Genomic DNA, 17,004 nt, shown 5'->3' on the forward strand with positions numbered 1-17,004 from the left:
CGTCTCCCGCAGAGTTTTCTCCAGTGCTTTAGGGCCCTGTGATCCCGGGTAGCAACCCCAGACTCCTCCAGGGAAGATACCCGAGATGATTTTTCTCCTTGGACAATGCTCCATCCTCTGGGAAGCATCCGAGACTCCTTGCAGGTATGTCCCTGAGTGTTTATTCCGGTGTTTTGGGGCCCTGTGATCCCGGGTAGCAACCCCAGACTCCTCCAGGAAAGATATCCGGGATCATTTTTCTCCTTGGACAATGCTCCATCCTCTGGGATGCATCCGAGACTTGTCGCAGCTATGTCCCTGAGTCTTTTTCTCACGGTTTATGGTTCTGTCATCCCGGGTAGCAACCCCAGACTCCTCCGTGGAAGATACCCGAGATGATTTTTCTCCTTGGACAATGCTCCATCCTGCGGGATGCACCCGAGACTCCTCCCAGCTCTGTTTCTGAGTGTTTTCTTTGGGTTTAGGGCCCTGTGATCCCGGGTAGCAACCCCAGACTCCTCCAGGGAAGATACCCGAGATGATTATTCTCCTTGGACAATGCTCCATCTTCTGGGATACATCTGAGATTCCTCCCAGGCGTCTCCCGCAGACATTTTTCCTGTGGTTTGGGTCCCTGTAATCCCGGGTAGCAACCCCAGACTCCTCCAGGGAAGATACCCGAGATGATTTTTCTCCTTAGACAATGCTCCATTCTCTTGGAAGCATCCGAGACTCCTTGCAGGTATGTCCCTGAGTGTTTATACCGGTGTTTTGGGGCCCTGTGATCCCGGGTAGCAACCCCAGACTCCTCCAGGGAAGATACCCGAGATGATTTTTCTCCTTGGACAAAGCTCCATCCTCTGGGAAGCATCCGAGACTCCGTGCAGGTATGTCCCTGAGTCTTTATTCCGGTGGTTTAGCGCCCTGTCATCCTGGGTAGCAATCCCAGACTCCTCCAGGGAAGATACCCGAGATGATTTTTCTCCTTGGACAAAGCTCCATCCTCTGGGAAGCATCCGAGACTCCTTGCAGGTATGTCCCTGAGTGTTTATTCCGGTGTTTTGGGGCCCTGTGATCCCGGGTAGCAACCCCAGACTCCTCCAGGGAAGATACCCGAGATGATTTTTCTCCTGGGACAAAGCTCCATCTTCTGGGATGCATATGAGATTCCTCCCAGGCATCTCCCAGACATTTTTCCTGTGGTTTGGGTCCCTGTAATCCCGGGTAGCAACCCCAGACTCCTCCAGGGAAGATACCCGAGATGATTTTTCTCCTTGGACAAAGCTCCATCCTCTGGGATGCATCCGAGACTTGTGGCAGCTATGTCCCTGAGTCTTTTTCTCACGGTTTATGGTTCTGTCATCCCAGGTAGCAACCCCAGACTCCTCCAGGGAAGACACCCAATATGATTTTTCTCTCTTGACAGTGGTCCATCCTGCGGGATCTACCCAGAATTCCTCCCAGGCGTCTCCCGCAGAGTTTTCTCCAGTGCTTTAGGGCCCTGTGATCCCGGGTAGCAACCCCAGACTCCTCCAGGGAAGATACCCGAGATGATTTTTCTCCTTGAACAATGCTCCATCCTCTGGGAAGCATCCGAGACTCCTTGCAGGTATGTCCCTGAGTGTTTATTCCGGTGTTTTGGGGCCCTGTGATCCCGGGTAGCAACCCCATACTCTTCCAGGGTAGATACCCGAGATGATTTTTCTCCTTGGACAATGCTCCATCTTCTGGGATGCATCTGAGATTCCTCCCAGGCGTGTCCCGCAAACATTTTTCCTGTGGCTTGGGTCCCTGTAATCCCGGGTAGCAACCCCAGACTCCTCCAGGGAAGATACCCGAGACGATTTTTCTCCTTGGACAAAGCTCCATCCTCTGGGATGCATCCGAGACTTGTCGCAGCTATGTCCCTGAGTCTTTTTCTCACGGTTTATGGTTCTGTCATCCCAGGTAGCAACCCCAGACTCCTCCAGGGAAGACACCCAATATGATTTTTCTCTCTTGACAGTGGTCCATCCTGCGGGATCTACCCAGAATTCCTCCCAGGCGTCTCCCGCAGAGTTTTCTCCAGTGCTTTAGGGCCCTGTGATCCCGGGTAGCAACCCCAGACTCCTCCAGGGAAGATACCCGAGATGATTTTTCTCCTTGGGAAGAGCTCCATCCTCTGGGAAGCATCCGAGACTCCTTGCAGGTATGTCCCTGAGTGTTTATTCCGGTGCTTTTGGGCCCTGTCATGCCGGGTAGCAACCCCAGACTCCTCCGTGAAAGATACCCAAGTTGATTTTTCTCCTTGGACTATTGTGCATCCTGCGGGATGCACCCGAGACTCCTCCCAGCTCTGTTTCTGAGTGTTTTCTTCCTGGGGTTTAGGGCCCTGTGATCCGGGTAGCAACCCCAGACTCCTCCAGGGAAGATACCCGAGATGATTTTTCTCTTTGGACAATGCTCCACCCTCTGGGATGCATCTGAGATTCCTCCCAGGCGTCTCCCGCAGACATTTTTCCTGTGGTTTGGGTCCCTGTAATCCCGGGTAGCAACCCCAGACTCCTCCAGGGAAGATACCCGAGATGATTTTTCTCCTTGGACAAAGCTCCATCCTCTGGGAAGCATCCGAGACTCCTTGCAGGTATGTCCCTGATTGTTTATTCCAGTGTTTTGGGGCCCTGTGATCCCGGGTAGCAACCCCAGACTCCTCCAGGGAAGATACCCGAGATGATTTTTCTCCTTGGACAATGCTCCATCTTCTGGGATGCATCTGAGATTCCTCCCAGGCGTCTCCCGCAAACATTTTTCCTGTGGTTTGGGTCCCTGTAATCCCGGGTAGCAACCCCAGACTCCTCCAGGGAAGATACCCGAGATGATTTTTCTCCTTGGACAAAGCTCCATCCTCTGGGATGCAGCCGAGACTCCTTCCAGGTATGTCCCTGAGTCTTTATTCCGGTAGTTTAGCGCCCTGTCATCCTGGGTAGCAATCCCAGACTCCTCCAGGGAAGATACCCGAGATGATTTTTCTCCTTGGACAAAGCTCCATCCTCTGGGATGCATCCGAGACTTGTCGCAGCTATGTCCCTGAGTCTTTTTCTCACGGTTTATGGTTCTGTCATCCCAGGTAGCAACCCCAGACTCCTCTAGGGAAGATACCCGAGATAATTTTTCTCCTTGGACAAAGCTCCATCCTCTGGGAAGCATCCGAGACTCCTTGCAGGTATGTCCCTGAGTGTTTATTCCGGTGTTTTGGGGCCCTGTGATCCCGGGTAGCAACCCCCTACTCTTCCAGGGTAGATACCCGAGATGATTTTTCTCCTTGGACAATGCTCCATTTTCTGGGATGCATCTGAGATTCCTCCCAGGCGTCTCCCGCAGACATTTTTCCTGTGGTTTGGGTCCCTGTAAACCCGGGTAGCAACCCCCGACTCCTCCAGGAAAGATATCCGGGATCATTTTTCTCCTTGGACAATGCTCCATCCTCTGGGAAGCATCTTAGACTCCTTGCAGGTATGTCCCTGAGTATTTATTCCGGTGTTTTGGGGCCCTGTGATCCTGGGTAGCAACCCCAGACTCCTCCAGGGTAGATACCCGAGATGATTTTTCTCCTTGGACAATGCTCCATCGTCTGGGATGCATCTGAGATTCCTCCCAGGCGTCTCCCGCAAACATTTTTCCTGTGGCTTGGGTCCCTGTAATCCCGGGTAGCAACCCCAGACTCCTCCAGGGAAGATACCCGAGATGATTTTTCTCCTTAGACAATGCTCCATTCTCTGGGAAGCATCCGAGACTCCTTGCAGGTATGTCCCTGAGTGTTTATTCCGGTGTTTTGGGGCCCTGTGATCCCGGGTAGCAACCCCAGACTCCTCCAGGGAAGATACCCGAGATGATTTTTCTCCTTGGAGAAAGCTCCATCCTCTGGGATGCATCCGAGACTCCGTGCAGGTATGTCCCTGAGTCTTTATTCCGGTGGTTTAGCGCCCTGTCATCCTGGGTAGCAATCCCAGACTCCTCCAGGGAAGATACCCGAGATGATTTTTCTCCTTGGACAATGCTCCATCCTGCGGGATGCACCCGAGACTCCTCCCAGCTCTGTTTCTGAGTGTTTTCTTCCTGGGGTTTAGGCCCTGTGATCCCGGGTAGCAACCCCAGACTCCTCCAGGGAAGATACCCGAGATGATTTTTCTCCTTAGACAATGCTCCATCCTCTGGGATGCATCCGAGACTTGTCGCAGCTATGTCCCTGAGTCTTTTTCTCACGGTTTATGGTTCTGTCATCCCAGGTAGCAACCCCAGACTCCTCCAGGGAAGACACCCAATATGATTTTTCTCTCTTGACAGTGGTCCATCCTGCGGGATCTACCCAGAATTCCTCCCAGGCGTCTCCCGCAGAGTTTTCTCCAGTGCTTTAGGGCCCTGTGATCCCGGGTAGCAACCCCAGACTCTTCCAGGGAAGATACCCGAGATGATTTTTCTCCTTGGACAATGCTCCATCCTCTGGGAAGCATCCGAGACTCCTTGCATCTTTTTCTCTGAGTGTTTATTCCGGTGCTTTTGGGCCCTGTGATCCCGGGTAGCAACACCAGACTCCTCCGTGGATGATACCCAAGTTGATTTTTCTCCTTGGACTATTGTCCATCCTGCGGGATGCACCCGAGACTCCTCCCAGCTCTGTTTCTGAGTGTTTTCTTCCTGGGGTTTAGGGCCCTGTGATCCGGGTAGCAACCCCAGAATCCTCCAGGGGAGATGCCCGAGATGATTTTTCTCTTTGGACAATGCTCCACCCTCTGGGATGCATCTGAGATTCCTCCCAGGCGTCTCCCGCAGACATTTTTCCTGTGGTTTGGTTCCCTGTAATCCCGGGTAGCAACCCCAGACTCCTCCAGGAAAGATACCCGAGATGATTTTTCTCCCTGGACAATGCTCCATCTTCTGGGATGCATCTGAGATTCCTCCCAGGCGTCTCCCGCAAACATTTTTCCTGTGTTTTGGGTCCCTGTAATCCCGGGTAGCAACCCCAGACTCCTCCAGGGAAGATACCCGAGATGATTTTTCTCCTTGGACAAAGCTCCATCCTCTGGGAAGCATCCGAGACTCCTTGCAGGTATGTCCCTGATTGTTTATTCCAGTGTTTTGGGGCCCTGTGATCCCGGGTAGCAACCCCAGACTCCTCCAGGGAAGATACCCGAGATGATTTTTCTCCTTGGACAATGCTCCATCTTCTGGGATGCATCTGAGATTCCTCCCAGGCGTCTCCCGCAAACATTTTTCCTGTGGTTTGGGTCCCTGTAATCCCGGGTAGCAACCCCAGACTCCTCCAGGGAAGATACCCGAGATGATTTTTCTCCTTGGACAATGCTCCATCCTCTGGGAAGCATCTTAGACTCCTTGCAGGTATGTCCCTGAGTGTTTATTCCGGTGTTTTGGGGCCCTGTGATCCCGGGTAGAAACCCCAGACTCCTCCAGGGAAGATACCCGAGATGATTTTTCTCCTTGGACAATGCTCCATCTTCTGGGATACATCTGAGATTCCTCCCAGGCGTCTCCCGCAGATATTTTTCCTGTGGTTTGGGTCCCTTTAATCCCGGGTAGCAACCCCAGACTCCTCCAGGAAAGATATCCGGGATCATTTTTCTCCTTGGACAAAGCTCCATCCTCTGGGATGCATCCGAGACTTGTGGCAGCTATGTCCCTGAGTCTTTTTCTCACGGTTTATGGTTCTGTCATCCCAGGTAGCAACCCCAGACTCCTCCAGGGAAGACACCGAAGATGATTGTTCTCCTTTACAATGCTCCATTCTCTGGGAAGCATCCGAGACTCCTTGCAGGTATGTCCCTGAGTGTTTATTCCGGTGCTTTTGGGCCCTGTCATCCCGGGTAGCAACCCCAGACTCCTCCAGGGAAGATACCCGAGATGATTTTTCTCCTTGGACAATGCTCCATCCTGCGGGATGCACCCGAGACTCCTCCCATCTCTGTTTCTGAGTGTTTTCTTCCTGGGGTTTAGGGCCCTGTGATCCCAGGTAGCAACCACAGACTCCTCCAGGGAAGATACCCGAGATGATTTTTCTCCTTGGACAATGCTCCATCCTCTGGGATGCATCTGAGATTCCTCCCAGGCGTCTCCCGCAGACATTTTTCCTGTGGTTTGGTTCCCTGTAATCCCGGGTAGCAACCCCAGACTCCTCCAGGGAAGATACCCGAGATGATTTTTCTCCTTAGACAATGCTCCGTTCTCTGGGAAGCATCCGAGACTCCTTGCAGGTATGTCCCTGAGTGTTTATTCCGGTGTTTTGGGGCCCTGTGATCCCGGGTAGCAACCCCAGACTCCTCCAGGGAAGATACCCGAGATGATTTTTCTTCTTGGACAATGCTCCATCTTCTGGGATGCATCTGAGATTCCTCCCAGGCGTCTCCCGCAGACATTTTTCCTGTGGTTTGGTTCCCTGTAATCCCGGGTAGCAACCCCAGACTCCTCCAGGAAAGATACCCGAGATGATTTTTCTCCTTGGACAATGCTCCATCTTCTGGGATGCATCTGAGATTCCTCCCAGGCGTCTCCCGCAGACATTTTTCCTGTGGTTTGGGTCCCTGTAATCCCGGGTAGCAACCCCAGACTCCTCCAGGAAAGATATCCGGGATCATTTTTCTCCTTGGACAATGCTCCATCCTCTGGGATGCATCCGAGACTTGTCGCAGCTATGTCCCTGAGTCTTTTTTCTCACGGTTTATGGTTCTGTCATCCCAGGTAGCAACCCCAGACTCCTCCAGGGAAGACACCCAATATGATTTTTCTCCTTTACAATGCTCCATTCTCTGGGCAGCATCCGAGACTCCTTGCAGGTATGTCCCTGAGTGTTTATTCCGGTGCTTTTGGGCCCTGTCATCCCGGGTAGCAACCCCAGACTCCTCCGTGGAAGATACCCGAGATGATTTTTCTCCTTGGACAATGCTCCATCCTGCGGGATGCACCCGAGACTCCTCCCAGCTCTGTTTCTGATTGTTTTCTGCCTGGGGTTTAGGGCCCTGTGATCCCGGGTAGCAACCCCAGACTCCTCCATGGAAGATACCCGAGATGATTTTTCTCTTTGGACAATGCTCCATCCTCTGGGATGCATCTGAGATTCCTCCCAGGCGTCTCCCTCAGACATTTTTCCTGTGGTTTGGTTCCCTGTAATCCCGGGTAGCAACCCCAGACTCCTCCAGGAAAGATACCCGAGATGATTTTTCTCCTTGGACAATGCTCCATCCTCTGGGATGCATCCGAGACTTGTCGCAGCTATGTCCCTGAGTCTTTTTTCTCACGGTTTATGGTTCTGTCATCCCAGGTAGCAACCCCAGACTCCTCCAGGGAAGACACCCAAGATGATTTTTCTCTCTTGACAGTGGTCAGTCCTGCGGGATCTACCCAGAACTCCTCCCAGGCGTCTCCCGCAGAGTTTTCTCCAGTGCTTTAGGGCTTTGTGATCCCAGGTAGGAACCCCAGACTCCTCCAGGGAAGGTACCCGAGATGATTTTTCTCTTTGGACAATGCTCCATCCTCTCGGAAGCATCCGAGACTCCTTGCAGCTTTGTCCCCGAGTGTTTATTCCGGTGCTTTTGGGCCCTGTGATCCCGGGTAGCAACCCCAGACTCCTCCGTGGAAGATACCCAAGTTGATTTTTCTCCTTGGAATATTGTCCATCCTGCGGGATCCACCCGAGACTCCTCCCAGCTCTGTTTCTGAGTGTTTTCTTCCTGGGGTTTAGGGCCCTGTGATCCCGGGTAGCAACCCCAGACTCCTCTAGGGAAGATACCCAAGATAATTTTTCTCCTTGGACAATGCTCCATCCTCTGGGAAGCATCCGAGACTCCTTGCAGGTATGTCACTGAGTGTTTATTCCGGTGCTTTTGGGCCCTGTCATCCTGGGTAGCCACCCCAGACTCCTCCAGGGAAGATACCCGAGATGATTTTTCTCCTTGGACAATGTTCCATCCTCTGGGTTTCACCCGAGACTCCTTCCAGGCTTCTGTTGTTGTCTTTTGTCATGTATTTTAGGGACCTCAGATCCCTGTAGGACCTCCAGACTCTCCAAAGGGAGATAACTGTGATGGTTTTTTCTCACTGGGAAGTAACCTATCATGTTTTTTCTCTTTTAGGCAAAGCTTTTTACCCCGCAATAAACCCATGGCTCCTTCCAGGCATCTCACAGAGACTTTTGATCTCTAGTTGAGGGACCTGATATCACAGGTAGCTACCAAGACTCCTCCAAGGAAGCTTCCTTCTGTTTTGCCAATAGGTCTCTGTTCCTGGATCCATCTAACCCTCCCATTAAGGTTAGGTTAGGGTGTGCGTTCTGTATGAGAATCCCACAGCTCCAGGGACACGTGGCTGGAAAAGGTATGTCGAGGAGGGAACGGCATTGCACCAACATCACTCCCTTGACACTGTGATGGTGTGCTCCCCCTCCCCGCCTTCCAACCTGACCTTTATCTCCCGTGACCCTGCCCAAGCACTAACACCCGTGGTGGTCACAATGGGCACGTGTACTTGTGATGGCTGCCCCCGGCTCGATGTGGTTTCGGGGAAACACATAACACCACAGTAGCCAAGGGCTAACTTGAGCAGTGCTGGTACTGTGGCCAATATGCAGATATGACTATAGGTCAATCATCTCACCCACATCAATAGTGAACAGCCCAAGAGCCCTTTGAGCTCCCCTGCACGCCAGGATCTCCCCATGAGCGGGGACGCCTCTCAAGGTTACTCCTCGAGCTTCACAGATTCTTTGCCGCAACAGATCCTCGGTCAGTGATTAATAGCACGCAAAACTGTGAAATCTTAGCTAAGTGATAGAAAGGATCGATTGCACATATATAATCCCTTAGACATAAACCGTTGACCCAGTCCGGGACCAGGATTGGATCCAGCCGCACCCAGACTCCTCTCTGAGAAGGAGGTTAGAAAGCAAGGGGCTCCTTTCCGAACTTCAGCCCAACAGGAGGGTCTCCCTGGCAGTTCTGCCTGACCCTGTCCTCCATGCAGGAAATAACCAAGTGTACCTTGCCATCGAATCCTGCTAAAGCACTGTCGCATTTACTCTCAAACTTTGTTAAATCCCTGTTTTGTATCAATAAACGTGTCGCTGCTTCTCTCTACGAGTGAAGTGCATCACTCCATCCGCAACAGACACCTCTCTCCTCTGGGCCACCCGTGCTGCTGGGGACCTCAGCCTCAGCCCACGCTGCCATTAGCTGCCTGTCAAAGCGCTGCTACGGGATGGTGAAGGCAGGAACAGCTTTCCATCCTTGCTCCTTTTGTGTAGGAGCAGTCGCTGGATGTTTTCCATTTTGGAGTGGGGCTCTGGCGAGTGTGGGAGAGAGTGTTGGGAGCGTTACGGTGCAAGGAAAGCGCAGAGCCCCAGTGTTGGTCGGGCTGTGAAAGTGCCGCCAAGGGATAGTGAGGGCAAGCAGTCTAATATGACCGAACTGAATGAAACAATCCAGGAATTCTTTACTTACTGAATCTCACTTGGATACAGCCCACGCTAAGGGATGCTGGACTAAAGTCACACTCCTTTTCTTTGGAGGAATTCTGAAAGGAAAAGGAACCAAAGAACTGTTACACAATGTAAAATTCTATTGTACAGGAGAAGTTTATTTGTTTGCTTGCTTTAAGAACTAAAGGTGGTTTCAAACCCTAAAAATGCAAGATAACCAAAGTACAGAACAAGATACCCGAGCTAAACAAAAGACATCTCTCTCGTCTGTGCTATCGCCTAGCAGCCAGCTACTCCCCTCGATAAATATCACCGTCAGGAGGAGCCCAATTTGACCTCTCCCTGAATGGCAGCTGGACTGCACGCCAGGCGACTCTCCCCGTGGGCAGGGGCGACTCTCAAGGTTAGAGATTCCTTACCTGAGACTGAGAGCCTTCCTCACCCACGGCGGAGAGATGCCTTAGCTGCGGCAGATCCTCAGTAAGTGACTGAGAGCGTGCTGAATTAGTACTAATGAGACATTACTAATCCATGCAGCTACTCAATATTATTGCAAACATTGTATAGATAATTCCGTTAGACATAAGCTGTTCTCCAAGTCTGAGACCGGGGCTCCATAAGGAGTTTAGAAGGCAAGGGGATCCACTCTGAACCTCGTGACTCAATGGGAGGGTCTTCCTTACTCTTTGCGTCTCCAGTCTCCGTGTGAATCAGCCTAACCTGATTCTAACTCAGTTTTCCTTTGTATGTTTCTTCCAAGCGGTAATTAATCATAGAATGGTCTGGGTCGTCTTCAATTGGATCTGGTTGCTCAGAGCCCCATCCAACCTGACCTGGAATGTTTCCAGGTATGGGCCATCTCCCACCTCTTTGGGCAACCTGGGCCAGTGTCTCCCCACCCTCATCATCAAAAACCATAATCTTCCCAGATGCCCCATCCCTGCTTATTGCAGGGGGTTGGACTCAACAACCTCTAAAGGTCCCTTCCAACCCAAATGATTCTATGACACTGTGATTTCACTGATGTTTCCCTGTTGGCTTCTGTTCCGTCAGAAGCCCCTGGCTCATCTCCATAAGACTCCGAGTGTGCTGCACCCAGCACGTCTCAGACCAACAGGCTGAGGGTCCTTGCTGCCGCCCCGTCCCCCTGACCTTAGCATGTTCCCACAGCTTGTCATGGGCAAGCCTGATCCTATCCCTGACCCCTTCAAGCCTGATCCTATCCCTGACCCCTTCAAGCCTGATCCTATCCCTGACCCCTTCAAGCCTGATCCTATCCCTGACCCCTTCAAGTCTGATCCTATCCCTGACCCCTTCAAGTCTAGTTTAAAGCTCTGCCAATGAGCCCCACTGGCTCCTGAGCAAAGACCCTCTTCCCCCTTTCAGAAAGCTCAATCCCATCTGACCCCAGCAGGCCTGGCACCATGGAGGCTACCCTATTTGTGAAAAAAACAAACAAACAAACAAACAAAAAAAAACAACCCCCCCAAAAAAAACCCAAAAAAAAAAACAAAAACCCCACCCAACAAAATTGTGGTGGTGACAGCAGCCACGGAGCCATGTATTAAGAGACCAGGTCCGTCTGTTCCTTCCAGTGTCGCTGCGCATAACTGGAAGGAGAGAGGAAAAATAGCCGGCGCTCCAGATTCCCTTACCACCCATCCCAAGGCCCTGAAGTCTCTCCGGATTGCCTTCGGACTACGCATTGCGGCTTCGTGGCCACCCACAGGGAAGAGCAGCGCTGGGCAATAGTCCGAGGGCCGTACCAGGCCGGGAAGTTTCCTAGTGACGTCCTTAACCCGGGCCCAGGGGGGCAGCAGACTTCCCCAAGAGGAGGCTCTGCCCGGTGAGTCAGGGGTATGTGATAGAGACAATAACACATTGTGCACTGATTGACTAGCAGTGATTCATAACCGAAAGGACAGGCCTGATAAAAATGGGCGAAGCAAGAAGTCTTGAGATTGCCAAGGACAGCTCCTGATAACGAATAAGAGTGTGCCTTGAAAAGCGGCTGAAACCAACCCTGCGGTCTGGACAAAGACCAAAGAAGAACTGAGTCTGCGCAAGGACAAAGAGTTACTTGCGGTGATGAAGAGGAATCATCAGCCTTCATGGTCACAACCCTCAGCGACCACCACCAGGAGGCATTGCGCAAGCGCAGTTGGGAGGAGTTTATGGAAATGACTTCTTAGAGCTAATTTTAATACGAAGTGGGGACAGGTTATGCATATGTATAGGCGTATTGGGAAATCTTATGATTATGTAATTAAGAACTATATATATTTGAGAAGGCCGCTGCATTGGGCGCGCACGATTGTGGTGGGGCGACCCCCCCGTGCTGCCCAGCGCTGAATAAATATACCCACTTTACAACCTTCCCGGTTGTGGAGTCTCTGGAGTTTCGTTTCCGCATGTCACCGGCAGATCCGGTCCTCCGTTCCCGTCCCCGTCTCCGGGAGGGCAGAGCGTGGCTCCAGCGGCCCCTCTCTCTCTCGCTCACGCTCCCGGCTGCTCCTCAGCCTTTCTCCTTCCCCCCCGGCTCCGCCGCCAGGCCGAGCGCACCGTCCCCCTGCTCTCCCCTCACGCTGCGCTGCTCTCCGCCGCGGAGCGGGCCGGCCCCGGAGCGGCTCCCTCGGCCACCGGCCGCTCCCTCCGCTGCGGCGCGTTTGAGCCTCCCGCCGTTGCCCGGGCAACGCCCAGGTCTCGCCAGCGGCTGTGGCGAGAGGTACCGGCTGCCGCTCGGCTCCGCTCGGCAACACTCGGCCCCGCTCGGATCGGCTCGTCATCTCGCGGCCCCTCTCGGCCGGTCAGGGCCGTCCCCGAGCGCGGCGGCGGGGCCGGGCTGGCGCAGGGCGGGCAGAGGAGCGGCGGGCGGAGGGGCCGAGCCGCCCCGGGAGGCGGCCGCGGGGCGCTCCCCTCCTGCGCTGCCCCGAGGTCCCGGCCGGTCCGGGGCAGCCGCTCGGTGTCCCTCGGGTCCCCGCTGTCCGGGCGTCGGGGCAGCCCCGGGGCTGGGCTGGGCTGGGGCCGGCTCCGTCCCGGCGGCCATCCCCCCCTCCTGCCTGCCCCGGGCCCCGCCGCACGGGCTCTGTGCCGCACACACCGTCCCGTCCGTACCCGCCCTCTCCCCCGCTGGGAGGGCGGTGGGGCCACCGCGGGGCGGGCAGAGCCCTGTGGGGCTGCGCCCGGGAGTCACCGAGCGCCGCAGGTTGCCCGATGCGGAGCGAAAGGAGCCCGAGGGGCCGCCCAGAGCAGCCCCCGCAGCGCAGCGCAGCGGCGCAGGCAGCGGCAGGAGGGGCAGCCCCCGGCCGGGGGAGCCCCCGTCGGGGCGGATAAGTAGCACAGCCACGTCTGCGCAAGAGGAGCAACGCAGAAGCCTTTTCCCGCCCCGACTGCTCCCGCCAGCGAGCTCGGGGCCGGTGGCACTGACGGCGGCAGCCAGGAGCATCGGGCCCCGAGTCACCGGTGCCGACAGCACAGGCGCCGCTGGAGGCGTCCGCCTCTTCCCGCCCCGACGGGATGCCGAGGGCAAGAGCGGGAAGAGGCCCCCAGACGCAGCCCCGCTGCCTTGCTGCGGCTCCTCTGCTTCCAGTACCTTTCCCTTTCCTTCCACAAGGCCGCCGTATCTTCACCATCTTGACTTTTTTCATGCTGGGAAGCAGAGGCCCGGCTCATACTAGAAACCTCTGCTGCTTCTTGGAGGGAATGAGTGTTTTCTGCCGGGGTAAGACTGATTAAAGACTGATTAAAATAACACCAAGTTCCAAGTTGCTGCTTCTTTTATTAGAATCCCATAGAACAGTTTTTCAAAGGCACATTGCCACTTTGTGACACGCAAGGATCAAAATCTTAAAGCTTGTTGCTCTTTTCCCCAAAACTCTAGGTTGTGCAGAAAAACACATTCCAACCCAACACCTTCAGTACATCAATTTGGAAACATAAACAAAGTAGCATTTCACTTAAAGCATTCACTAGCTGAGAGAAGCCATGTGAAAAGCAGAGTTACACAAGAAACAATACCACCAAACAGTCACACTACAAGTTTACCTTTCCACAACAATCAGTGCTTCCAGGTCAGTTCTTTCCACCAAAAAGATGCTGGAGTGGCAAAAAGATGATGCTGGGGAAACAACAACAAGAGCACGTTACACTGCCAGTCCTTCTCTGAGAATTGTAATGACAAGGCCATTTCTGGCCACCAGAAAGACACAACCCCAGCACAAAACAGACAGGGAAAGACTGAAAAAATAGAGACAACATAAAGAATAACTGGTGCACGGTGATGTTAATTTCAGTTTGCAATGGTGTCTTCAGGAGTGTTATGGTTTGAGAGACCCATAACAATTTGTTGTCATTTAGACAATCATTCTATCACCCGATGACCCCTCCCCACCTGGGAAAGGGAAATTGGGAAAAACAAGAAAACCCGAGAGGTGAAGTATAAACAGATTTAATAGAATAAGATTAGATAATTAACATTAACAGCACTAAAGAACTGATATTGATCCCGGCACCAACACAGAATATGCAAAGATTATACTCAGCCAATTCTATCAGTAGGAAGCTGTGCACTCCCAGCAGTGGACAGCAAATGTGGGACACTGCGAGCGCTACGGCTTCAGGAGGAAGGGAAGGCCTCAGGGCTCCGGCACCAGGGCACGAAGTTCTCAGGATGGCAGCCATCAAGGGAGAGAGAGCACTTCGCAGCAAACTTTCTAATTTATAATGAGTGTGACGCTGATGGTATGAAATAATCCTGTTGGCCAGCTTGGGTCAAGTGCCCGGGTCTCGCTCCTCCTCATCCCTGCACCTGGCGAGCTCGAAAACACTGAGACCTTGAGACCCACACACCATAGCTGGCTGTAAAGTCAATATTTTCACAAATTCAGACACTGGAGTCTTCTGAAAGTGCAGTTTTCCCAAGTGTTAGAAGAGAAATTAGTCCTGTGTCTCTCAAACCAGGACACCCGCCTACTTGTTTTTCGGCACATGGGAACAGCCTGCTCCTGTGCCTTTAAGACTTCTTTCTTGAAGTATGTCCATCCTTCCTGGACTCCTGTATCCATCAGGGCATCCTCCCAAGGGATTCTGTCTAGCAGTCTTCTGAACAGATTAAAATTTGCCCTCCGGAAATCTAAGGTGGCAGTTTTGTTAACCTTTCTCCTATATAATAGAGTAGATATTTTTTTTAGAGTAGGTTTTTATTTTGAACTCCTTCGATATACATAAATGAATGCTCATTTATCAACACAGATTAAAATAAGGGCTTTTTCTCCATTTCAGTGCCTCACACCCACATTCACAGGTTTTAATGGTATTTAATCCCCCCATGAACTTCCAGACATTTTGGGGCTGTGACCCACCTCTTTTGGAGCGACCCCCGCGTGACCCTCCCCATCCCCCACTCACCTGCTCCTCCACCGCAGCACTGCCCCCCACCCCCCACCCCCGGTGACCTTGGGCTGCCCCAAATGACACCATCGCCCACTCTGACACACACAGAGCCCCACTCACAGCCTCGAGTGCGGTTTCGGCTGGCTGGCGGCGCGGGGCACGCCGGGAGTTGTAGTCCCCGTGCCATTCCCTTGGGGTGCGCATCCGCACGACGCCTCACGCCGTCCCCGCTGTACCGCGCTGCCCGGGGCAGAGCCGCTAGGGCTCGGGAGTGGAACGGGCGGAGCGTGGTGCCGGCGCGTGTTCGTGTGGTGTCTGTGGACGCAGAAACTCCCCCGTGCACCATGGACCATTGTGCAACAGAAGCATTGGTGCTCACGGAACCCCCACCCTGCACCAGGGGTGATTGTGCAACACAACGGTGGGTGTGCACAGAGGCGCCCCGTGTACCAGGAACACTCGTGTGAGCCTGAGTCCGGCACCGCTGTGCGGGACAACGCGGATCCACAGTGCAACTCGCACGTGCACAGAGCCCCGTGCTGGGCAGGGGGCAGATCTGGAGTAGGTTCCCCCCCCCAAAAAAAAACATGCAGAGGAAGGTTGGGGATCTGCAGAAACACCTTTTTTTTCTTTTTTTAAATAGGGAGAATACACCTCCCCATCTGCTTCCAACCCCCCCTGCCACCACAGAGGCACTGGGGACAAGGATGCTTTGGGGGTCACCAGTCACCCAGGGGGGGCCACTCATCCTGTAGCAGCGGGTCAGGGTGTCCCCATGACCCTTTCCCGGTCCCTCAGGGGGGTGACACCCGTCGCAGGACCCCATCACAGCTCACGTGTGGTGTCGGCATCAGCTTGTCCGGCAGTGCAGAGCTCAGCATTGTGGCAGCTGAGGGCAAAGAGGCAGCCAACAGCCAGCAGTGCGACAGCTGCGCAGACACCGAACATGCTCCTGGTGCCTGTCTGATGGTTGCTGTCATGGAGAGCCAGTAGATCCAGACAGGCCAGTAAGTTCAAGGGGAGGCAAAACCAGTTCATCACCCCCAGGTCATCCTTCTCAGGCACTACTTTCCATCAGAGCAAACCAATGGCCGGGAAGTAGAGCCCACAGTAGAGTTCAATGAGGAGGAAGTTGAGGAAGGACTCAGCAGGGCTCCTGGCTGGGCTTGGTGGAGAAGGCAAGCATGAAAAGGCAGAAGACCAGGAGGCTGGCAAGGGAGAGGAGGTGGACAGGCTGGAGGTGGTACCTCTGGGAGATGGCCAGGTGATACAGTGGGAAGCTGATGCCCAAGGGAGTGCCATGGGGATCCAGGACAGGGGTCCAGAGGAAGATGAAGATGTAGATAACACTTTCAAAAGGAGTCTGGATGGCACCCAGGAGAAGGATGTGCCAGTTGGAGAGGAGGCACTTCAAACCATTGCCACAGGTTTTGGAGATAGCTCATTAATTCCCATAGTTTTCATTCCAATTTTTCATGGCAAAGACCCCTGACAGCACCGGGAGAGGGATGGAGACCATGAATAGAGCCACCAGGCTCAACCTACATGTCCCGCAGGAACGCTGGCACACCTCCAGGAGCCGGACAGGAGCAATGCCGGGGGATAAGGCCCAGGGCGGTGGCACTCCGAGCTGCTGAAGGCACCCAGGTCTGAGCTCTGCAGAGGCCGCTGGCACCGGGCTGTGCAGGAGGCATTGGCTCGGGCCTCCCAGGGGCTCTCTGAGGGGAGAGCAGGGGCTGACCCATGCCAGGCATGGCCACCTCGGAGCCATGGCACAACCAGTCCCAGCTGGTCCCAGCCGGTCACGGGCGTGGGCATCACCACGGCGACTGCCAGCGCTTTGTGACGGGGGCACCGCATCATGCCCAGCGGCCATTGTGACATGGGTGGCCACAGTGACCGTGGGGTATAGAAGGGGCCAGAGCCCTGGGGTGCCCACTCCCAGGAGAGCACCTGCCTCAGGAGGCAGCATCTCCCCTGGGTGCCCACAGCGGCTCTACGGCACAGGACGCCGAAGACGCCCATGGACAGAGAGGCGAATATGCCATCTCAGCCCAACAAGGGGCTGCCGAGCCTGCAGAAGAGGCGCCAGGTGAGGGATAGGGCAGGAGGGAGAGGCTGCTGGTGGGATGGGGCCGCACCGAGCTGCCTTGGTGCCGAGGCCGGGCTGGATG

The sequence above is a fragment of the Vanellus vanellus genome (assembly GCF_965231255.1).
Source record: "Vanellus vanellus genome assembly, contig: HAP1_SCAFFOLD_39, whole genome shotgun sequence".
In the NCBI taxonomy this organism is placed as follows: domain Eukaryota; kingdom Metazoa; phylum Chordata; class Aves; order Charadriiformes; family Charadriidae; genus Vanellus; species Vanellus vanellus.